The 25,581-nt window shown below is 41.7% G+C and overlaps 1 protein-coding gene and 1 pseudogene across 1 annotated transcript in view; both read left to right on the top strand.

Moving 5' to 3' along the window:
• Positions 1-25,581, top strand: part of LOC121284485 (nectin-3-like) — a 316,102-nt gene that overhangs the window by 78,018 nt on the left and 212,503 nt on the right. The window lies entirely within an intron of this gene.
• LOC121284308 lies at positions 76-230 on the top strand (annotated as a pseudogene).

Here is a 25,581-nt window from a genome sequence, read left to right on the forward strand (position 1 = left end):
ATTGATCCAATTAATAAGCATATGTGACCTTGAGCTTCATATCTTGGCTGAGGCGGTGAAAGGAGCAAAGTGAAGATGGTGGCATTCTGGGGGCAGGCTGGCCTGAGTTACATTCAGTACTCTCGAATCTGTGCACAAGTGGTGAGGGTTCCCTAAAGCCCCAGTACCAAGCAGAGGTAAAGGAAGCGACAGATGTAAATGTTAAAGTCAACAAGCTGAAAGAAATCTGAGCACCTTCCACAGACCTGAGCTTTTGAATATGAGAACTCTTTGACCCATCATCCTGAAAGATGGAATTGTGAATCCATTTGAAGACCATGTCTGCAAAACTGACCAAATGTTAATAAAAAATATAGATCTTATTTTTGAAAAAAATGGATCATTTGAACACTGAAGCAGGGAAGTTATCCTGAACTTTTATAAAGCTCGTGTTAGACCACAAGTATTGCATCCAGTCTGGTCACCACATTTCAGAAAGGATGTGATGGTTCTTAAGGTGAAGAGGAAATTTACCAGACTGCTTGCAGGAATTAGATTTTCTTAGCTACAAGGTTAGATTGAAGAAGTTTGTTCTTCTTTGGTCAAAGGTGGTTGAGGGGAGATTTGATAGAAGTGTACAAGATTATGAGGGGTATTAGATAGGGAGGGTATTAGATAGGGAGGGGTATTGGATAGGACTTGGCCACATACATTGGATGGATAGTAATACACAAAAGACCTCCATTATCGTGAACTAGCCACTGGATCATGACCTGCTGTATGATTATATTTCTAATACACAAGGACACCTTCAAGTGAGGTATGAAGATGGCAGGCATTGACACAGACAACTGGGAGACAGTTGCCAACGGCTGTGACCGCAGGAGGCTGACTTTCTGGCGGAACATTGGAAGAGGCAAAGCGAAATGGAAAGCTCAGCTGGCTGAGAAGCATGCCCCTAGCAAACAGAAATCAGAAAATCCTTCACCTTCTCAGCCCACTGGTTAATAATCATGGGTACTTAGCAGTAAACCTGCAGCATACATTTCAGAGCAAAGGTTGCAGGAATTCCACTCCATCTTTCTCACTTTTCTCCTCCTGTTATTTTTCCATTCCATACAAAGGTTTGGATGAAGAAAATAACTGCCATTCATTTATTCGCTCTGATTTTGGACCAATCTGAATCTCCTTACGTGACAGAGTTAGTTAGGTTTGTCACAGTAATCCTGCAACATTAGCTAGAATGCCTTTTGAGAGTTGGCTTGGGGGACTGAGTGTTTCCATAGTGGGATTTTGCTGTTATCCAGAAACTCTTGTCCTTGAGGAATTATAAAATCAAAGTTACAACTTAGAAATAAGGATGTGATGACTTGAAAATACCATCATTTCTGCTTGTGCTTGAGTTTATCGAATATGCAAGTTGCTATTTTTGCAATTAGCCTCCCTTTAGGTGCGATAATTGATTTAGAGAATATCTTTGTAGTTCTGTTTATTAAGGACATCAAATGGTGCAACATTTTGTCTCTTTGGCTGCTCCTTGTAAAATTTGACTTGTGATTCTGTGTAAATTCGTGTCCAAACCCTCTGAACTTATGGTGACCATGTAAGGTTTTGTTCATATTGCACAATTTGGCATAGAAACACAATTTCATTGAAAGATTTCAGATTTTTGTAACACTTTGGGCCTACAAGAGCTTATTCAAATCTAGCCCTCAATTTTATCTGACCATATCAAATATTGTAAGGACCAGTAGGAGCTTTAATGATGGGACTTTACAGGAATTCACGGACAGTTTCCTAGAACAATATGTTGTGGATCCAGCCAGGGATCAGGCTATTTTGGATCTGATAATGTGTAATGAGGTAGGTTTAATAAATGATCTCAGAGTAAAGACCCCCTAAGAAACAGTGACCGTAACATGGTAGAATTTAGCATTCAGTTTGAGAGTGAGAAACTTGGGTCGGAAACAACTGTGCTTAACTTAAATAAGGGTATTTACAAAGGAATGAGGGCAGAGTTGGCTGGAGTGGACTGGGAAAGGTGCTTAGCAGAAAAGATGGTTGATGAGCAATGGCAGATGTTTAAGAAAATAGTTCATGACTTAAAACAAAGATATATCCCAGTGAGGAAGAAAGATTCTAGGAAGGGTTAGCCAAGGGAATTAACCATGGTTAACCAAGGAAGTTAAGGATAGTATCAAATTGAAAGAAAAAAAAAACAAAGTGGCAAAGATTAGTGGTAAGCCAGAGCATTGGGAAAGATTTAAAAACCAACGTAAGATGACCAAAACGGTAATAAAGAGGGAGAAAATAAACTTTGTGGCTAAACTAGCAAGTAATATAAAAACGGATAGTAAGAGCTTCTTTAACTATGTAAATAGGAAGAGGGGGGCCAAAGTAAACATAGGCCCCTTAGAGAATGAGACTGGGGAAATAATAATGGGGAACCAGGAATTGGTAAAGTAGTTGAATAAATACTTTGCATCAGTCTTCACAGTAGACGACACTAATAGCATTCCAAAAATACTAAATAATCAAGGGTCAAAAGCGGGGGGGGGAGGAAATAAATACAATAACCAGCACTGGAGAGAGTACTAGGGAAACTAATGGAGTTAAAGGCTGAAGTCCCCTGGACCTGATGTGTTGCATCCTAGGATATTGAAGACAGTAGCTACTGAGATAGTGGATATACTGGTAGTAATCTTCCAAGAATCCTTAGATTCTGAAAAGTTCCAGAGGATTGGAAAACTGCTAATGTAACATCCTTATTCAAAAAGGGAGGGAGACAAATAACAGGTAACAATAGGCCAGTTAGCTTAACATCATTGTTGGGAAAATGTTAAAGTCTATTATAAAGGATGTAATAGCAAAGCATTTAGAAATGCTGACCCTGCTTGATTATATTATGCATGCCTTCATGAAGGAGAAATTATGCCTGACAAAGTTATTAGAATTCTTTGAAGAGGTAACATGCAGGGTAGATAAAGGGGAACCAGTAGATATAATGTATTTGGATTTCCAAAAGGTGTTTGATAAGGTACCGCACATAAGGCTACTTAATAAGGTAAGAGCCCATGGTGTTGGGGGTAGTATATTAGCATGGATAGAGGATTGGCTAACTAATAGGAGAGAGAGAGTTGAAATAAGGAGGTCTTTTTCAGGATGGCAACCTGTAACTAGTGGAGTGCCACAGGGATCAGTGCTGGGGCCACAATTATTTACAATGTATATTAATGACTTGGATGCTAAGTTTGCAGATGATGCAAAAATTGGTGGGAAGGCAAGTGGCAAGGATAACGCACAGAATCTACAGAGAGATATAGTCAGGTTAAGTGAGTGGGCAAAAACTTGGTAGATGGAACATGATGTGGGAAAATGTGAGGTTATGCACTTTGGCAGGAAGAATAGAAGAGCTGGATATTATTTAAATGGATAAAGATTGCAGAAAGCTGCAGCACAGAAGGATTTGGGGGTCCTTGTGTATGAAGCCCAAAAAGCTAGTATACAAGTTCAGCAGGTTATAGGGAAGGCAAATGGAATGTTGGCCTTTATTTCAAAGGGATTGGAGAATAAAATAGAGAAGTCTTGCTAAAATTACACAAGGCACTAGTTAGACCACACCTAGAATACTGTGGATAGTTTTGATCCCCTTATCTAAGGAAAAATATACTGGCATTGGAGGCAGTCCAGAGAAGGTTCAAAGATTGATCCCAGATATGGAAGGATTTTCTTTTGAGGAGAGATTGAGTAGGTTGGACCAGGACTCATTGGAGTTTAGAGGAATGAGAGGTGACCTTATTGAAACTTATAAGATTCTTAAGGGTTTGACAGGGTAGATGCCGAGAGGTCGTTTCTCCTTGTGAGAGAGTCTAGGATCAGAGGGCATAATCTCCATGATTAATAATGGTCGCCCATTTAAGGTAGAGATGAGGAGGAATTTCTACTCTCGGTAGTGAATCTGTGGAATTCTTTACTATAGAGAGCTGTAGAGGCTGGGTCATTAAGTATATTCAAGGCTGAGATAGACAGATTCTTAATCAGTAAGGGAATCGGGGGTTATGGGGAAAAGGCAGGAAAGTGAAGTTGAGGATTATCAGATCAGCCATGATCTCATTGAATGGTGGAGCTGACTTGATGGGCCAAACAGCCTACTTCTCCTACGTCTTATAGTCTTTTAGATGTCCATTTACTGTAAGATGTTGAAACTGTCACAGAAAATGGACATGCATTTTGATCAGTAAAGGATAGTCTTACTGATTGCAACTCCCAGAATATATGCTCATTAATGAAGCAACAGGGGAGACCGGCATAGCGGTAACGTCACTGGACGAGTAATCCAGAGACCCAGGATAATGCTCTGGGGACCTGGGTTCAAATCTCACCACAGCAACTGGTAGAATTTAACTTCAATTAATTAATAAAAATCTGGAATTGAAAATTAATTGCAGTAATGATGACCTTGAAATTATCATCAATTCTTGTAAAAACTTGTCAGGTTCACTAATATCCTTTAGGGAAGGGAATCTGCTGTAACTGAGTGGCCTGCTGGGCCATTCCAGAGGGCAATTAAGAGTCAACAACATTGCTGTGGGTATGAAGTAAATGCAAGCCAGACTGGGTAAAGGCAACAGATTCTTTAGATTTTTCTGCCTTTACCCAGTCTGGCTTGCATTTACTACATACCCACAGCAATGTTGTTGACTCTTAATTGCCCTCTGGAATGGCCCAGCAGGCCACTCAGTTACACCAATTAGAGATGGGCAACCCCCACCGATCACCCTGCATGTGGCAGTGGCAGCACAATTAATTGGGTTACCATGTCACTGAGCAAGGGAAAAGAAAACCAGGTAATGTTTGCTACAGTCACATCATATGCCTGTAAAGCTCATCGGGGGATGGACTATGTATATATCTATCTCTGGGAAGTTACTTAAAATGTAAGTGGCCTTCCCAGGCACTGATTGATTACCCTTCACCATTTCAATGGAGGAGACTTGTTGGCCCTAGGAAGATGGAATATCATATAGTCATTCGGGAGGATAACCATAGCTGGAATGTTGATGGCATGTCAAACATTCTTCATTTGTGTTTTAATTACATTGGCTTTAACCCATTGTGTGGACAATGGAATACATTAACACTGCCATCATGTGCCTGAAACTGGCTGTAGGGAGATCAAATACCTTATTAATCCATAAAGGCAGCCCAGAAAGTCAGTCTGGAATACAAAGGCTGGAGGATAGCCATCTCTTGCCCAGCACAAGGAAGGACCCAGCCTCAAAAGTTACACTGGGCAGGGAAAAGGGATTTATTAGTTTTATTGGCAAGATTATTACTTCACTACAGGAACACAACCACAATTTTGTCTGAAATAGCCAGAAACATCCAAACTCTCTTGTCTCCAGTGAACCAAGAGAGAGGATCATTCAGGCCTGCAACATCTCAACCACCATCTTAAGGACTGTATAAACAAGTGATTGGTGTTTTTTTGCTCTGTTAGTAATCTAAGTGCATGTTACATCTTTAAAAATAATCTTTTCTGGTGTGCGAGTATCTGTGTGTTTGGGGAGTGGGTGTTCATTGTATTTACATTTTTGTTGTTGGGTAAATGCTTATCCTTTTGACTTAAATTTGCAAGAAAGCCTGTTTGTTCTTTAAGGTCACAATATTTGGGAAAAATACTCCTCTAAAATACATCTTGTCGTGGTCAGCCGGGAAGTGAGAAAAGGAGGAAAATTATCCCACATCTCTCCCCGACTGTAACATGTTTCTAATGCATTGCTATTTGTTGACTTCTGCTTGAAGTAACATGTTTAGACTTGAGAAGAGCATAACTTGGCAATTTAACAATGCCCCATTGTGTTAATCAACCTAAAAGTACAACCAAAGCTTGAAAATTGCATTTCAACAATGTCCAACAGCTTCAAGAAAGAAGAGAGAAAATTAGTGACAAAAACCATGTTCTCAATGTTTGAAGAGAACTTGTATTCCGTTCTTTTCATACTAATGCTAAAATATACCTAGAATCATAGAATGTTAATAGCCACAGCAAAAGGACATTGGGCTGTCGTGTCCATGCTGGCTCTTTGCAAGAGCAACTCAGTCGGCCCCGCTAACCTGCCCTTTCTTAACCATTCCTCTGTAGATTTTTCTGTTTTTGGATGCTCAGTTGTATATCCAATTCCCTTTTGAAAGTGACGATTGAATCTGACTTCATCTCTCAATCTCAGGCAATGTATTCTACATCCTAATCATTTGCTACACAAAATAATTTGTCATATAGACACACATGAATTAGGAGCAGGTGTGGGCCATTTGGCCCCTTGAGCCTGCTCTGCCGTTTGATAAGATCATGGCTGACCTGATTGTGGCCCCTACTTCCTCGCTGTTGGTTCTTTTTCCAAACGCCTTAACTTAGTGTCCTCTGGTTCATGACCATTTTTGCTGATGGGAGCTGTTTCTCTGTATCTATACTTTCTGGATCCCTCATGATTTTGATGTTGAACACTTCTATCAAATCTCCTCTCAAGCTTCTCTAAGGAGTACAACCCCAGTTCCTCCAATCTTACTCTGAGTTGGATTCTTTTTCATAGGGCCCTGGGAAGCAGGGGAAATTCAAACTGAGTGCATTGGGACTTCTGAGTGGTGCATCTTGTGGGGTACATCCCTCTCCAACGCTCCAGAGAATGGAAGATTTGGGCCGATGCTTCCAAGTTTTTGTGCCATTTGCAAATTTTGAAATTGTGCCCAAGTCTAGATCATGAATACAGATCTAGAAAAGCAGTGTGCCTGGTTCTGATCCCTGGGGAACCCCGCTATATCTTTATTCAGTCAACTATTTGTCACTATTCTGTTTCCTGTAAGGATGAGAAACTTCCGCCATCGGAATTCAAGACCTTGGGATCATGGAATTCCACCCTTTTAATTTTTTTTCCAATGTCTGAAATGTAATGCATTTTAAACATTTCAAAAAGTGACCCTGAGTTTTGGAATGCAACAACAGAAAGGGAACTAACTTGCTATTGATTCTGGCAGAGGGGGGATGTGTGTGCGCTGTGCAATGTGTTGACTGTTGCTTTGTTGGAAATGGTGCTACCGCGCAAGCTGCTGAGTGAGGAGGAAGAGATTGAATGCAACATGTAAACGCGACAAAGCATGGGGACAGTTACAAGATTGTATGTGGCCTGGAGCATGAGGCAGTTGAGCAGGTGGGGCATCTCGGAACATGGTTGCCAACTGTGAGGAAATTGCAGTCGGTGCACAGCTGGCCGCTGGTACCCAGGCAGCGTAGCTTGCAAGCACCGAGGTACAACTGTGCAGCTTTTATTTACCCTTTCCCCCTGCCAATGGCACCTGCTTTAAGATCACCGATGCATTGAACTGTTTTTAAGGTATATATTTAATGCTGACACATCATAACTTATTGATAAAATTGTTTTTGTTCTGCTCGAGGTCTCCAATAAAATTTTATTTGGAAGATTATCCTCTTCTGAAGCCTGCGTATTTCAGTTAGGATGAACAAGTGATTCTAAAATCTTTAAGCAATGCTCAAGTAAAAACCTCAATGGCCCAGCATTTCTCTGAGCAAATTCTGCAGATCAAGAGATTCCCAACTCTGCTCAACTTAAATGTCAGTTGAGGTTCAGCATCCCCAAGCTTGAATGAGCAGATTTCCCAGTCTTGATGATTATCCACTGTCAGTTTCCAGGTTAGGTCTCCCCTTGGCAAACCCTTTTTTTCTCTCCCCAATAATTCCAGACTCCCTGTCGGCAACAACTATTGACACAGTGCCTTTTCAGTCCCCTGGCTTGAAGGCCCCTCTCTTCAACCAGTATATGTGAGTTTAGGGTTGGGAGACAATTTTGTTGAACTTCTGTGTGCAAAACTTGTTTTCTTGTTTATAAAGCAACAGGGTAGCTGATCTTTACTAAACTTGTGCCCTAGTAACTGGATTTATTGATCAGCAAGGAAAGTTGAATGCAACTGCATCATTGAAATGTAGCGTAAACAATTGTGTTGACAGAAGACAGAATATTCAATTTGTAATTCTGCTTTAGCAAAGCTTGCAAAATGAGGCAAAATTAATAATTCTAGAAATGTAACTTACATCAGCCATTATATGTTTGGAAGAATTAGTTAGTGATTCAAAGTTCTCACGTACTTAATAGCGATTTGTAATTAGGAAAGGGCTTTAATGTCATAAAATGTTCTTCACAGGATAAAATATGATACTGAGCCACAGAGAAGATATTAGGCGAGATGACCAAAAGCTTGGTCAAAGAGGTAGGTTTTAAGGAGTGTCTTAAAGGAGGAAAGCACAGTAGAAGGGCAGAGAGATTTAGTCACAGAGTCATAGAGATATACAGCTCAGAAACAGGCCCTTCGGCCCATCATGTCCATGCTGGCCATCAGGCACCTATCTATTATAATCCCATTTTCCAGCACTTGGCCCGTAGCCCTGTATGCTATGGCATTTCAAGTGCTCATCTAAATACTTATTAAATGTTGTGAGGGTTCATGCTTCTACCACCCACTCTGGCAGTGTGTTCCAGATTCCAACCATCCTCTGGGTGAAAAAAATGTTCCTCAAATTCCCTCTAAACTTCGTGCCCCTTACCTTAAATCAATGCCCTCCCTGGTTATTGACACCTCCGCTAAGGGGAAAAGTTTCTTCCTATCTATGCCCCTTATAATTTTTGCATACCTCTATCAGATCCCCCCTCAGCCTTCCCTGCTCTGAGAAAAACAACCATAGCCTATCCAGTCTCTCTTCGTAGCTGAAACGCTCCAGCCCAGGCAATATCCTGGTGAATCTCCTCTGCACCTTGTCCAGTGCAATCACATCCTTCCTATAGTGTGGGGACCCAAACTGCACACAGTACTCCAGAAACGGCCTAGCTAGCGTTTTATGCAGCTCCAACATAATCTCTCTGCTCTTATATTCTATGCCTCGGAAGGCAAGTATCCTATATACCCTCTTAACCACCTTACCTACCTGTGCTGCTGCCTTCAGGGATCTATGGACATGTACATCAAGGTCCCGCTGATCCTTGGTACTGCCTAGGGTCCTACCATTCATTGTGTATTCCCTAGCTGTGTTAGTCCTCCCAAAATGCATCACCTCATACTTCTCAGGATTAAATTCCATTTGCTACTGCTCTGCCCATCTTGCCAGCCCATCTATATCATCCTATAATCTAAGGCTTTCCTCCTCGTTATTTACGACACCACCAATTGTCGTTTCATCTGCGAACTTACTGATCATACCTCCTATGTTCACGTCTAAATCATTAATGTACACTACAAACAACAAGGGTCCCAGCACCGATCCCTGTGGTACACCACTTGTCACAGGCTTCCAATTGCAAAAGACAACCTTTAACCATCACCCTCTGCCTCCTGCCAGTAAGCCAATTTTGGATCCAATTTGCCAAATTGCCCTGGATCCCATGGGCTCTTACCACCTTGACCATTCTCCCATGCGGGACCTTGCCAGAAGCCTTATTGAAGTCCATGTAGACTACATCAACTGCACTACCCTCATCTACGCAACTAGTCACCTCCTCGAAAAATTCGTTAGACATGATCTCCCCCTGACAAAGCCATGTTGACTATCCCTGATTAATCCCTGCCTCTCCAAGTGGAGATTAATTCTGTCCCTCAGAATTTTTTTCCAATAGTTTCCCTATCACTGATGTTAGACTCACTGGCCTGTAAGCACCTGGTTTATCCCTACTACCCTTCTTGAATAATGGTATCGCATTTGTTGTCCTCCAGCCCTCTGGCATCTCTCCTGTAGCCAGAGAGGATTTGAAAATTAGTGTCAGAACCCCTGCAATCTCTTTCCTTGCCTCACATAGCCTGGAATACATCTCATCTGGGCCTGGTGGTTTATCCACTTTTAAGCCCACTAAAACTGCTAATACCTACTCCCTTTCAGTGCTAACTTGTTCAAGTACATCACAGTCCCTGTCCCTGATTTCTACATCGTCCTTGTTCATAGTGAACATAAAACCTCATCTGCGTCCTCCAGCTCCACGCACAGACTGCCACTTTGGTCCCTAATGGGCCTTACTGTTGCCCTGGTTATCTTCTTGCCCTTAATATATTTATAAAATGCCTTGGCATTTTCCTTTATCTTGCCCATCAGTGTTTTTCCATGCCCCCTTTTCACTCTCCCAATTGCTTTAAGTACACCCCTACACTTTCTATACTCCTCCAGGGCTTCTGCTGTTTTCAGCCCTCTGTATCTGCCATAAGCCTCCTCTTTTTTCCTTATCCAATCCTCTGTATCCCTTGACATCCAGGGTTCCCTGGATTTGTTGGTCCTACCCTTCACCTTTCTGGAAACATGTTGGCCCTGAACTCACTCTCTTTCCTTTTTGAATGACTCCCACTGGTCTGATGTATCCCCTACTATTATTACCCTACTATTTTTATACTTCTGAGATTTGCCTACATATCTGCTCCTCTATCTCCCCCTGACTGTTTGGAGACCTATAGTACACTCCCAGCAAAGTGATTGCCCCCTTTTTGTTTTTAAGTTCTACCCATATGGCCTCATTTGAGGAGCCTTCTAAGATACCATCCCTCCTTTTACAGTAATTGACCAATTGATCAATAGTGCAATGCCACTCCTTTTTTACATTCCCCCTCCCTGTCACGCCTGAAGATTCTATACCCTAGAATATTGAGCCGCCAGTCTTGCCCTTCCTTCAATCGTGTCTCTGTGATAGCAACAATATCATAATATCTATGTGTTAATCAACGCCCTCAATTCATCTGCCTTACCTGTAAGACTCCATGCATTAAAAAGATACAATACAGCCTTTCATTATTCCCTTGTGCCTTAACAGGTCTATATTTGCTCTGCCTTCCAGACTGACTTAGTTTCTCTTCTACATTTGGCTGTGCATCACAACCTTATGTACCTCCACTCTGTATCCCCCTGCCAAATTAGTTTAAACCCCACCCCCTCAACAGCATTAGCAAACCTCCCTGCAAGGATGTTGGTCCCGTTCCGGTTCAGGTGCAACCCGTCTAACTTGTACAGCCCCCACCTCCACTAGAAACAGACCCAGTGACCCAGGAAACTAAAGCCCTCCCTCCTGCACCATCTCTTCAGCTGCGCATTCATTCTCTCTGTCCTTCTATTCCTATACTCACAAGCATGTGGCACAGAGATTAATCCAGAGATTACAACCTTTGAGGCCATGCTTTTTAATCTGCTACCTAGCTCCCTAAATTCTCGTTGCAGAACCTCATTCTCTTTATCTCTTTCTACCAATGGCATTGGTACTAATATGAACCATCTCCTCTGACAGTTCGCCCTCTTCCTTCAGAATACCCTGCAGCCATTCTGTGACATCCTTGACCCTAGCACAAGGGAGGTAACACACCATCCTGGAGTCACCTAAACGGACGCAGAAGCGCCTCTCTGCACTCCCCCACTATTGAGTCTCCTGCCACTATTGCCATTGCACTCGTACTCCTCCCCCCTTGTGCAGCTGAACCACCCACAGTGCCGTGAACTTGGCTCTGGCTGCACTCTCCAAAGGAACCTACACCCTCACCATTTTCCAACACAGAAAAACGGTTCTTGAGTAAGATGCACTCTGGGGCCTTCCTGACTACCTGCCTGCCTCCCTTCTTCTGACTGGTGGTCACCCATTCCCTCTCTGACTGCACTTCCTGAAGCTGCGGAGTGACCACTTCTAAAAACATGCTATCCATGTTTCGCTCAGCCTCACGGATGCACTGCTGTTTCTCCAGCTGTCGCTCAAGCTCCGAAGCCCATTGCTCAAGCTGGTCAAGCCGATGGCATTTCCTGCACATGTGGTCATACAGACTGTAAGGAGTGTCTAAGAATTCCCACATGTGCAGGCCATCCAACACATGGGACTGAGCTCCTTTGCCATACTTTTTGTTTTTTAATTAATAAAAGACTACTTCCTTAAATTTAAGCCAAGTAGAAAACTATTCAGTTTTCCTTTTATAAAAAAATATGCTGAGACCTTCTCTGATGTCCCTTTAAAGTGGGGAAAAAAGACAACTTACCCACTACCGACCAATCAGCTCTATCCCCTGTCCTTACGTCATTCCTTTCAAATTCCAGTGTCGCTGAGAGCCCCCTCCCTTACAGGTAACCTCTGCTTCCGCTCTTTATACAGCTGCTCCGCTCTCCTGTGGGTGCTGCTGACTGCCTCTCCCAGCATCCTCCTCTCGCACTCTCCTCTAGGTGCTGCTGACTGCCTCTCTCCCAGGGTGGTCCTCTTGCTCTCTCTTAGAGCTTAAAGCCTTGGCAGCCGTAGGCATGGCTACCAATGGTGGAGTTACTAAAATTAGGGATGCTCAAGAGGCTGGATTTTAAGGAGTGTGCAGGGTTGTGACACTGGTGAAGATTATAGAGATGGGAGGGGTGAGGCTATGAAGGGATTTGAATACTAGGATGAGAATTTAAGTGGAGGTGTTACTTAACCATGTAGGCCAGTGAGCATAGTGATGATAAGTGAACAGGAATTGATGTGGTTAAGAATGTGGCCAGCAGAGCTTTGGATGACTTCAAGTTTACAGAGGATAGAATATGGGAAGCCAACCAGGAGTGCGTTAGGATAGTCAAGTGTAGAGGTTTAAAAAAAAGATAGATGAGGGTTTTGGCAGCAGATGAGCTGAGGCAGGAATGGAGATGGTAATAGGCAATCTTGGTGATGGTTCAAGTATGTGGTTGGAAGCTTATTGTGGGATCAGAGCAGTCTGGTTCAGCTTCAAAGAGGGATGAAATCGGTGGCTAGGGAACAGCATTTGTCATGGAGACCAAAGACAATGGCCCCAGTCCAGGAGTTAGAATAATATATTTTTCGAGGGCTGCTCTTGAGATTTTTTCGATGGCTACATTTTGGATTTTCAGGAGCTCCTTTTTCATTCTCACTAACTCTTTTTTATTAGGTGATGTATTTGTGAAGTAACATTGCCCTTGGTGGTGTTTGTTTTTTTTTAAGGTTTCCTTTAGATAGATAAGGTAGCACAAATATCAAAGATTATATGTATTATTTATATATATGTTTTATGTACGTGTGTGTATGTGTGTGTATATATATATATATGCGCACACACATTTGTCATTTACAATCTCTGCCTTTAGAGCTGAAGTATGTTCAACTGTCTAAGCTGAGGGGCTTTGTACTTTGTACTAGCTACAAAGTAAATCAAATATAGAGATAAAAACAAAAAAACTGCGGATGCTGGAAATCCAAAACAAAAACAGAATTACCTGGAAAAACTCAGCAGGTCTGGCAGCATCGGCGGAGAAGAAAAGAGTTGACGTTTCAAATCAAATATAGTATTAGGTTGTGACCTGGAGTTTCTTCCATGGATACAATTGAGAAGTTAAATCCAAAAATGCCCCATTGTTGATGTCCATCTATTCCGAAATTTAAAATAAAAATAAATCGAGGAAGCTCAAGGAAAGCACCAAACCCACAATATATATTACTTCTTTAATTATGAAAGTTTAAATTTCAACTCCTTTAACCATCATTCATGCATGTGATGGACAGAGGTATAGATCACGTTATGGTAATAGTTTTTACTTCGTCCTTTACTACATGTACTAACTGCATTAAATGTTGAAATGCTGAGGTCAATTTGGTGATTTGATACAAACACATTGGTCCATAGTCTTGATGTGACAGAAGGTAAACAAAACTAATGTTTCTACCCACTTGAAGCCTAATAATTCCACCCATTTGAAGTGGCCCAGATGCATTTGTATTCACTACAGATCATAAAAAGTGCTATAATTACATGATCCCTTGTCGCAAAAATTTTCAGACATTTTCGTCTTTGGCCACTCTTATACCTGGCTTCCTCTCATTCAACCAACTTTGTACCCTTGCTGCCAGTGTCCCTTTTATTTCATGGTTTTAAATTTGCTGACAAGCCTATTATGTGGCACTTCACCAAAAACCTTTTGCAAGTCTGTGTACATCACATCAACCGTATTATCCTTATCAGCCCTCACTGTTAGCTCATCCAGAAACTCGATTGAGTTAGTTAAACAAAATTTGCCTATAATAAGGCCCTGCTGGCTTCTCTTAGTTACATTTGAACATACGAATTAGGAGGCCACTCAGCTCTTCGAACCTGCTCCGCCATTCAATAAGATCATGGTTGATCGAGTGTAACCTCAACTCCACATTCATGCCTACCCCCGATAGCCTTTCATCCTCTTGCTTATCAAGAATCTATCTGCCTCTGACTTAGAAGTATTCAAAGACCCTGCTTTCACCACCTTTTGAGGAAGAGAGTTCCAAAGACACTCAATGCTTGGAGAAAAAAATTTCTCCTCATCCCTGTCCTAAATGGATGATCCCTTATTTTTAAGCAGCGGCCTTTAGTACTAGATTCTCCCACAAGAGGAAACATCCTCTCCTCATCGACCCTATCAAGACCCCTCATGGTTTTATATGTTTCAATATGCAGCCTGTTACTCTTTGAAACTCCAGTGGAACAAGCATAGCCTGTCTAACCTTTCCTCATAAGGCAACCCACCCAAAGCAGATACTAGTTTAGTAAACCTTCTCTAAACTGCTTCCAATGCATCTACATCCATCCCTAAATAAGATGACCAATACTGTACACAGTACTTTAGATGTGGTCTCACCAATGCCTTGTATAACTGTAGCATAACCTCCCTATTTTTGTATTCAATTCCCCTCCCAATAAATGATAACATCCTATTAACTTTCCCAATTACTTGCTGTACCTGCATACTAGCCTTTTGTGCTTCATGCACGAGGACACCTAGGTCCCTCTATATCTGAGCTCTGCAATCTCTCACCAGTTAGATAATATGCTTTTTAAAACATTTTCCTGCCAAAATGAACAATTTCACACTTTCCCACATTATACTTCATTTGCCAGGTCTTTACCCACTCACTTAACCTATACACATATCCCTTTGTGGTCTCTTTGTGTCTTCTTCACATTTTACTATCCTACCTACCTTTACATCATCAGCAAACTTAGCAACCCCATTCCTTTGGCCTTTCATCTAAGTCATTTATGTAAATTGTAGGAAGTTGAAGTCCTGGCACACACCACTCATTACATTTTCCCAACCAGAAAAAGACCTATTTATGCCTGCAGCTATTTCTTGTTAGCTAGCCAATCTTCTATCCATGCCAGTATGTTACCCCTTACACCATGAGCTTTTATTTTTCACAATAACCTTTGTTGTGGTACCTTATCAAATGCTTTCTGGAAATCTAAATACAGTGCATCCACCTTTATCCATAGCATTTGTTACTTCTTCAGAGAACTCCAATAAATTGGTTAAACACGATTTCCCTTTCACAAAACCATGTTGACTCTGCCTGATTACCCTGAATTTTTCCAAGCGCCCTGCTAATAATATCTTTAATAAAAGTTCTAATATTTTCCCTGTGACAGATGCTGAGCTAACTGGCCTGAAGCTTTCTGCTTTCTGTCTCCCTCCCTTTTTGAATAAAGGAGTTGCATTCACTATTTTCCAATCTAATGGAACCTTCTCCAAATCTTGTGAATTTTGGAAAATTAAAACCAAGGCATCAACTATCTCACTAGCCACTTTAAGACCCTAGAATGAAGTCCATCAGGACCCAGGGACTTGTCAGCCTGCATCCCCAACGATTTGCTCAGTACCTCTTCCCTGGTGATTGTAATTTTCCCGAGTTCCTCCGTCCCTTCCATTTCCTGATTTACAAATATTTCTGGGATGTTACTTGCATCCTGTATGGTGAAGCCCGATGCAAAATACCAGTTCAATTCATCTGCCATCTCTTTATTTTCCATTATTAATTTCCCAGACCTACTTTCTAGGGGAGCAACATTCACTTTGTTTACCTTTTTTAAATATCTATTGAAACTCCTGCTATCTGTCTTTATATTTCTAGCTACCTTTCTCTTATACTTTAATATTTCCGTCCTTATCAATTTTTTCATCATTCTTTGCTGTTTTTTGTATTCTGTTCTATCTTCTGACCTGCCACCCATCTTTGTACAATTATATGCTTTTCTTTCAGTTTGATACTACCTTTTTAATTTTTTTAATTTACCACGGATGTTGGACTCTCCCCTTGGAATTTTTCTTTCGCGTTGGAATGCACCTATCCTGTTTATTCTGAAATATCCCCTTAAATGTCCACCACTGCATCTCTATTGATCTATCGCTTAACCTAATTTGCTGTTCACTTTCATGCCCTCATAATTGCTCTTATTTAAGTTAAAAATACTAGTCTTAGATCCATTCTTCTCTCCCTCGAACTGAATGTAAAATTCAATCATATTGTGATCGCTGCTACCTAGGAGTGTCTTCACTGTGACGTCGTTAAATATCTTACCTTGTTGCACAATACCAGGTCTAGTATAGCCTGCTCTGTGGCCCCAGAATGTGCTGTTCCAAGAAACTATTCCAAAAACATTCTATGAATTCCTCATCTATGCTACCTTTGCCCATCTGATTTTCCCAGTCGAGATGCAGATTAAAATCCCCCATGATTATTGCCCTTCCTTTCTGACAAGCTCCCATTATTTCTCCCTTTATACCCCATGCTACCATGTGGTCACTGTTAGGGGGCTTGTACAGCACTCCAACATGTGACTTCTTGCCTTCATTATTTCTCATCTCTACCCAAACCATTTCTACATCCTGGTTTCCTGAACTTCAGTCATTTGTCTCCTAATGTGTAATGCTAAGATTAATCAACAGAGCCACCCCTCAACCTTTTCCAAGCTTCCTGCCCTTCCTAAATGTCACATACCCTTCAATATTCAGATCCCAATCTATGTCACCCTGCAGCCTTGTCTCTCCAATCGCTAACAGATTGTACTTAGTTATTTCTGTTTGCGCTCCCCGTTCATCTGTGTTGTTTTGGATGCAACGAGATTTCAGATGCGGAGCCTTTAGTTTTGTCCTTTTATTATTTTTGTAACCTCTAGCCTTATCTGCTGACTTACTCTTAGCTTTATGCTCCCTGTACTCTGTGCCTTGCTGCCATTGTGTGTCTATCATTTACCACATTAACACCTTTCTCTCTTGCCTTTTCTCTACACTTTGATTTACCACATCTTCCTAAATTTGATCCCTTGCCTGCATTATTTAGTTTCAACCTCCCTCTATGTCCCCAGTTATGCAGCTCACCAGAACACTGGTCCTAGAATGGTTCAGGTGTGGATCGTTCCAATGGTACAACACTCACCCTTTTTTCAGTATTGGTGCCAGTGCCCCATGAACTGGTACCCACTTCTCCCACACTAGTCTTTGAGCCACATGTTTATCTCTCTCATTTTATGTGCCCTAAGCCAATTTGCTTGTGGCACAGGTAATAACCCAGAGATAGTTTATTTATTCATTCATGGGATGTGGGTATTGCTGGCTAAGCCAGCATTTATGGCCCATTCCTAATTAACCTTGAGTAGATGGTGGTGAGCTACCTTCTTGAACCCCTGAAGCTCATGATTACTACTTTTTGAGGTTCTGCTTTTCAATTCGGGCCTAGCTCTTCCTACTGACTACGCAGAACCTCTTTCCTAGTACTACCTATATCATTGGAAACATCATCCTGCTCTCCAAAGTGAGTTCTTCGTGTGTTAGGATTGGAAACCCTGTGGGAGAAAGACGAGGTTCATTGAGACTGGTTGGATCACAGTGTGACAAACATCTGTGGGGAGTCGATGAGAGATCTATAGCATGTGTTTGGGGAGGCACCTGTCGCTTGATCTTGGAGTATGGTGTGTCTGACCACAGATCACCAATTGGTTCACACGGACTGGATACTTACTTTGAACGTTTTGTAACTTGTGTTATTCTTACAAATCTGTATATATTTGTAAAGGTATAGTTCTGGGTGAAGGGGTAGAGTAATATAGTTCACCTTTTTTGTTTAATAAATATTCTATTCTTTTGTTAAAAGTTTATCAGCTGACTCCTAAGCCTCTGTTCAATAGCCAGGCTCCCTTAGAATAGGGCTGCTCTGACATCCTTGACCCTGGCACTAGGGAGCCAACTATCCTGGAATCACCTCTGCAGCTGCAGAAACGCCTATCTGTTCCCCCAATGAGAGAATCCCCTATCCCTATTGCTTTCCCAACTTTCCTCGTTCTGTTCCCTCTGCACAGCTGAGCCACCTGATTAGAGAGTGAGATGAACTCTCAGGACTCCTGCACTACCTATCTGTCCACCTTGAATATCTGGAGTCACTCATTCTCCCTCTGTCCGCTTACATTTGTTACCATCTCCAGCAGCATGCTTTCCATAAAGGTATCTGCTTTGCAGATGCAATGCAGTGACACTAGCTGCTGCCGTAGCTCTGAAACCCAAAGCTCAAGTTCCCTCAGCTGATGATATTTCCTGGACATGTAGTTTTCCAGGACACAAAAATCATCCTGGAGTTTCCATAGGGATGTACATTCTACAGGACTGAGGTGTCCTGCCACACCTCTATTTATTAGGCTGCTAACTATATTAAGAAAAATAAACTTCCACTTAATTAAACCATCACCACCTAATCCTTCTCTTGTGCTGATGTCACTTTATTTTATAGGTAGGTTAACTTAAATGGTTTACTTATATTGATAGGCCTCAGATGCTCATTTAATAAAAAAAAAGGAACTATATCACTCTTTATTTGATTCCAATTTTACATCTCTAGAGCAGATGGTGATCATATCATAAATTTGCCAGCACGCTCGCTTCTGAGTCACAAAGTTCCAGGTCCAAGTCCCACTCCAGGTTTTGAGCACAAATTCAAGGCTGACACTCCAGTGCAGTACTGTTGGAGGTGCCCTTTTTTTGATGTGATGTTAAACTGCACCCTCAGGTGGACGTATCAGATCCACAGCACTATTTCAAAGAAGAGCAAAGCAGTTATTCCTCAATCTTTATGCTCCTGCTCTTGTTCCTTATGCTATTTGACTTGGGCCTCATCTTGTCTGGTGAGCCGCTCTTGGTCTCGCCTTGTCTGCCGCACCCCTCCTGGTCTCGCCCTGTCTACTATACAGCTCCAACCTAGTCCCGGCTGCTGCACTGTTCCTGGCAAATTGGGGGTCCACTTATTATATAGGCCTGTTTCCATGCCATTTACCCTTTCGGTCCAACCAGCAAGTGTTTATGCTCCACTTGAACTTCCTTCCATCTCTCATCACCTGAATTGATCAAAGCCTTTATTCCCTTCTCATATTCTTGTCTAGCTTCTCCTTAAATGCATCTATACTATGTGCTTCAACCACTCCCCGTGGTAATGAGTTCCACATCTTTTCAAGACTTTTTCAATAAAGAAGTTTCTCCTGAATTCCCAATTGGATTTCTTGATGACTACCATCTAATAATGGTCTCTAGTTATAATCTTCCCCACAAGAGGAAACATTCTCTCTGAATTTACTATATAAAATCTTTCATAATTTTAAAAACCTCTAATGGATCACCCCGCAGCTGCCTTTTTGCAAGAGAAAAATTACCCAGCTCGTCAATTCTTTCCTAATATGTATTTCTGGTATCTTTCTGGTAAATCCACTGTTTGTGAAATTTTCAGATTTGTGTTCATCTCATCAGCTGTTGGACTGCAGCGATTCAAGAAGGCAGTTCACCACCAGCTTCTCGAGGGCAATTAGGAATGGGCAATAAATGCTGGCCTAGCCAGCAACCCCTGCATTCCATGCATAAATTTAAAAAACGGTTCCTGTGTTTTCTGATATGATATTGGTTGATATACTGGCACATTTTTTTTGATGCTTATTGAAATACTTGCTGCAATTACGGTACTGCTCTCCTTTGGCTCCTTGATGCTGTCCTTTGGAAATTAGGACAGGGGGTCCGGAGTGTGTATTGAGGGATTCCCCCATAAAACCATTATTCTGAGACTTGTCCCTGTAATATAATACCTTTTTAGTCACAGAAATGTGACTTATGTAAATAATAGGTGGCTTTGAGATATCAGAACTGTAATTCAATGAGAATGTCTGGGACAAACATGAGTGCAGAGCATATCAAGAAAGAAACCACAAAGTTGCTTTCCCTCCTCTCGTTCTATGTGTTGTGGTGGCTTTTCCCCCTGGATCATATTAACAGCGAGGAACTGAAATACAAATGTTTGAGACCCAATCTTGTCATTCAGTACTTTGTCAAAATAAATCAGTTCAAAGGCGAGGGAAAGGACTAAATGCTACTATGTTTGATTCTCAGCTTTTTTTTTGCAAAAATATACTTTATTCATAAAATATCTGGAAGAACATTTAAAAACGGCTATCACAGGAAGTACAATGATATTCAAAGCATCTACATAGATCATGTTGCACTCTGAGGTGTTTCAGTACAATTGTGGTACATGTAATATTTATTGTTGTTATGATCCCCCTGGACAAGTCTGATCCCAGAGTGGAACTGATTGTTTAGATATATGGAGAGTGACTGCTGAACAGAGTCACTGGAGTCAGCAAATGAACTTTTAACAAAAGCATAAAACATTTATTAATCAAGAAAAGATTAACTATATTACAATACTCCTTTACCCACAACTATACCTTTATTGATTTGTAAGGATAATACAAGATACAAAAGCTATCTTATGTCTACAGTAAGAACACAGTACCAAAAGCTGACCTGTGGTCAGAGACACCACACAAACCAAGTGACAGACCTCACCACAGATAGATGCTATAGATCTTTCCTCAACTCGCCCCAGACACTTGTCACACCATGAGCCAGCCAGTTTCACTGAACTCTGTCTTTCACACGAGGGTTTCCAATCTCCACCCTCCATGAACTCGGTCTGGAGTCATCTCCCAAACTCACGCTTTCATTCAGACTCCTTCCGCAAGGGTCCACCTCTAGGGTTTTGAGTTCTCTTTCCAATGTTCCTCTTCCCTGGGTCACCACATGTATTCAAGCTTTCTTCCACGCACTCTCTCTCACCGACTTAGTTGTCAACAGTACACTACTGCTTCATATGCCCATATCAAAGAGTTACAGACCTTCAGTTGTCTCTTTGGACCTTCTGGCCTCTTGCAAGCTGTCCTCGCTTTAAATCTGCTTTCTGCCGTTTTTGTCTCTTTAAATCTGAAGGTTGGAGCCTTTCTCTCTGCCCCTCACTCTTAACTTCACTTAGCAGGACCTTTTTCAAGTGGTCTTGGGACTTTCTCCTGTTCTAGTCCCCTGAATTTTGGCGTTTTTTTCTTTAGCTTGGGACTGGCCCCTTTGTTCCACTCTCTCCTGGCAGCTGCCTTCAAAACCAACTGAACTCAAATAGATTCCAAATCAAACTCCTGTTTCTAGTTTCTTCTGTTTGTGTCAATGGGAGGGACCTGCCTCTCTGGACTCCTGTTGCTAGGCAATAGTCCAGCTTCTCTACCCTGGTTTGTTTAACTTAGCTTAGAGTCACAAAACTCTCATTAGAAATGCATGCACCTTTTAAAGTGAAACTAAAACTCAATTTGGACTTTCTTAACACAGAGATACAGAAATACAAATCAAACTTAAACTTTAAAGCTAAAACTCATTCCTAACACCTACGAATACAAGTATAACTTAATAAAACTTTCTATTTCCTACACTGTATATATTTAATGTGAATGATACAGCCCCTCGGTGTACTATACAATTTCCAGCCCCTCGGTGTACTATGACTGAAAGGCCTTAGACAGCAACATTTCTCCATTGCGCCTCTGCGGTGGCTGCCCCAAGCTTTAATGCATCCCTCAACACATAGTCCTGGACTTTGGAATCTGCCAGTCTGCAATACACTGTCAATGACAACACTTTGCATTGGAAGACCAACGAGTTTTGGGCAGACCAAAGATCATTCACCAAGTTGATGATCCTCCAGCTGCAGTTGATGTTTGTCTCGTTGTGCGTCCCTGGGATCAGTCCATAGGGCACAGAGTCCTGAATCACAGAGGTGCTTGGCATGAATCTCTAAGAACCACTGCATCTCTCTCCAGACCTTCTTTGCAAAGGCACATTTCGCAACAAGGTGGACAACAGTCTCTTCCCCACCACAGCCACCTCGAGGGCAACATGCAGAAAGAGAGAGACTCTGGCCATGTAGGAAGAGTCTGAGGGGAAGAACCTTTCTCACCATCAGCCAAGAGGCTATCAGAAATTTTCCTGCTGGTTACAGCGCAGGTCTGGTCAGGGTGGATCATCAGCTCCAGAGCAGACTTGACCCAATTGGCGATGGTGTTGGACAGAATTTTATGGTCCACATTGAACAGTAAAATGGGTTGTCAAATCTAATTTTCTCTCTTTCCCCCTTGCACTTGTAGATGAGGGTGATGATGCCTTTCCTCATGGATTCTAGCATGTTGTCGGCCAGAAGCTCACTCTTGTACACTTCTTGCAAGCCTGGGCTGATCTAGTTCCACAGAGCCTTGTGCAACTCAGTCAGTAAGCCATTGCTTCTGGAAGTTTTAATCCTCTCCGAGGACTTGTACGCCTTAGCTAATCCAGAGTTAGCACTTTGTCCACTCTTCCACGTACTGTCATCTAAGATCTCCGTGATAGAGGACAGGAAGGACTGGGAGGCTGTGCTGTCCGTTGGTTTCACGCCAAATAATCCAGCATAAAAGGATTTGTTGATCCTCAAAATGTCGGACTGCAATAACTTTACTAAACTGTCTCCTCCTTTCAGGCTGCTGATCACAGAGCTCTCCTATGTACCTTTTAGATGAAGAAATGCGAGCATGTCTTATCCTGCTCCATGGAGTGGATTCTGGACCGAGAGATGATCTTGGAAGCCTCTGAGACAAAGAGTGAGGCTTGCTGGCTCTTCACCTCTTGGAGGTGGCCCTTGATGTCGATCCCCATTGACTGCAGCCAGGGTGGATTCTGCGTGCTTTTCTGGAGTCGGGACATTTCCTTTCTAGCCTTCTGAGCGCCTTTGAGGATGAGAAATCTCATGATGTTTGATTCTCAGCTGTACTGTGGGATGGGCACTGGGCACGGGGCCAGCAGTAGGAAATACTAAGTGGAAGTCGTTGCTAACTGAGATCAAGGACATTAGTGTTAACCTTGGTTTACTTTTTTTAATGAACCATTAAACAGCCACCTCCATGGTGGAAATATAAGATCTCATTGTACTATGGGAGAGCGGCCTGCACGTTATGCAATGTCCTGCCCAATACTGAGCCCTCATTAAATCTTATTTTGTCACATCACATCGTGTGGGATCTTGCTGTATGCAAATAGATTGCTACATTTCCTCAACATTACAACAGTGACTACACTCCTCAAAGCTCATTATTTGCTCTGAAATGCTTTGGGATGTCCTGAGATTGTGAAAGGTGCAGTTTAAATACAAGTCCGTTTGTTCTTCCTGCAAAGGTAGCTACCGGCCTGGGAGGGAGTTGGCATAAGGAAATGGACAATGATGGGGAAGAAATGGATTTTCAACTTAAATTAGCTTAATTTCAAATATAATTGACAGCAAGTGTCTTTATGCTTTAGGTCATCCATGCAATAGAAATGAATGTTGAGACTTTCACCTAAGTTATAGAAATCCTTTGTGCATTTTAATGGACATTAGCCTATAAAATGACGAGCCCTAGTGACAATTTGCCATTTTGCGTTCTGTCACTTTCTTTATGTTTGCTAAGTTTTGATATTATGTCAAATATCTTTGAGGCTCTAATTATGATCTCTAGTTTTATTATTTATGCATGTTATTTTTCAAATTTATCTTGGGAAGGCATTAACTGAAATCCTTTCCTGCATGGAGCATTGTGCTTTGAATACATACCTAATTCGTTTAGCACAGGAATTGAAAATAAATGAATTGTAATGCACTGTGGCTAGCCATAGAGTAGTTGAGAAAAAAATAATCTCTACAGAGCCTGTATCAATACATTGGGTTAAAGGGCTGAGATTTGTAACTAAAATTGAGTCAAGAGTTATGGGCACACCTGCCATATAACCTTTCTTGTCTGCCTCATCCAGTTTTTTTTATGCTGTATTGATTGTAGTTTTAATACAACTAGCCATATTTGAGAAACATGTCAAGCAACCAGAAGTAATACTGAATATTTAAGGGAAGGCAGAAGTGATACATTTATTATCTGTCGCAACATTTAGCACAAGGAAAGTAGTATTTATGACGATGCAAACAAAATCAATTTGTCCTTTCTATGGTCTTTATTTTATTGGATTACAACTAGAGGCTGAATAGAACATGTATGGCTTCCTTGTATTGGTAGAATCGTTCAGTGAAGATTGCTTTTGTACATCAGCTGAAACAATTAGCAAATTCAGTCTAAAGCTAGTCAAACCTTCCCTTTCTTTTCTTAGTGTGTTAATTGGTTGGTGGCATTAACTTGGTTGAGGCCCACAATGACGAGCAGATGGAGTTTGGGTACAGGTGGGATTTGTATATTCACGCTCATCTCATAGTGAGCGATGTGAATTTGATTATGTAACAATCTGAAAGACTATGATTTGAACACTTTTCCATGGCTGTAACCATTTTTACATCCCGCTTCTAAGGTGGTCACTAGTATATGGCAAGTGGGTTTTATGTGCTCTCTCTCTGTTGTTCTAGCCTACTCAAGTCAAGGGCTTCATTTTGCCTTGGATTGACTGTACTGCACAACATCAGACATGTTTTCTGCTTCAGTACACATGGCCGATCTGTGGGAAATTGAACAAATTTCCTCTCTTCAGTTCCCTACTGAACTGTCATTGTAGTTTTATGCTCAAGAATTTCTTTTTGAATTAATATGGTTGGTCATTACTGCATGTCATGGTTATTTGTTTTATAAGTAGTCATATCATGTGTCAGAGAAACACAGTAGATGACATGAGACTTAATCGATCAAATGTTGTGTAACGTTCACAGATTTAAAAAAATATAGGTAGGCTGAGAGCTGTGATACCCAGCATTTCAGCAGTGATTACTTTAGCTTTTACTGTAGAGGGGAAAAGTGGAAGGAACAGCAGTGAATTTCTGTTTGGCCATTACTTCAGAAGATTGTGACCGGAAGTTCAACACGCAAGCAAGCTATTGAAGGTCATATGTAGGGGAAGCAGAATACATTCGAAACCCACTGATTATAGATGACAAACATGATATTAAAAATGAATAAAATCACACAGTGCAGAAGAGGCTCTTCGGCCCATCGAGTCTGCACTGACACGTGAGAAACACCTACCTACCTATCTAATCCCATTTAACAGCACTTGGCCCATAGCCTTGAATGTTATGACGTGCCAAGTGCTTATCCAGGTACTTTTTAAAGGATGTGAGGCAACCCACTTGCACTGCCTGGGAGGGTGGTGGATTCCAGACCGTCACTGCCCTCTGGGTAAAAACGTTTTTTCTCACATTTCCCCCCTAAACCTTGTTCAACTTGTGTTCCCTCATGACTGACCCTTCAACAAAGGGGAATAGCTGCTCCCTATCCGCCCTGTCCGTGCCCCTCATAATCTTGTACACCTCAATCAAGTCGCCCCTCAGTCTTCCCTGCTCCAACGAAAGCAACCCAAGTCTATCCAACCTCTTCATAACTTAAATGTTTCATCCCAGGCAACATCCTGGTGAATCTCCTCTGCACCCCCTTCAGTGAAATCACATCCTTGCT

Source organism: Carcharodon carcharias, chromosome 11, assembly GCF_017639515.1.
Source record: "Carcharodon carcharias isolate sCarCar2 chromosome 11, sCarCar2.pri, whole genome shotgun sequence".
NCBI lineage: Eukaryota > Metazoa > Chordata > Chondrichthyes > Lamniformes > Lamnidae > Carcharodon > Carcharodon carcharias.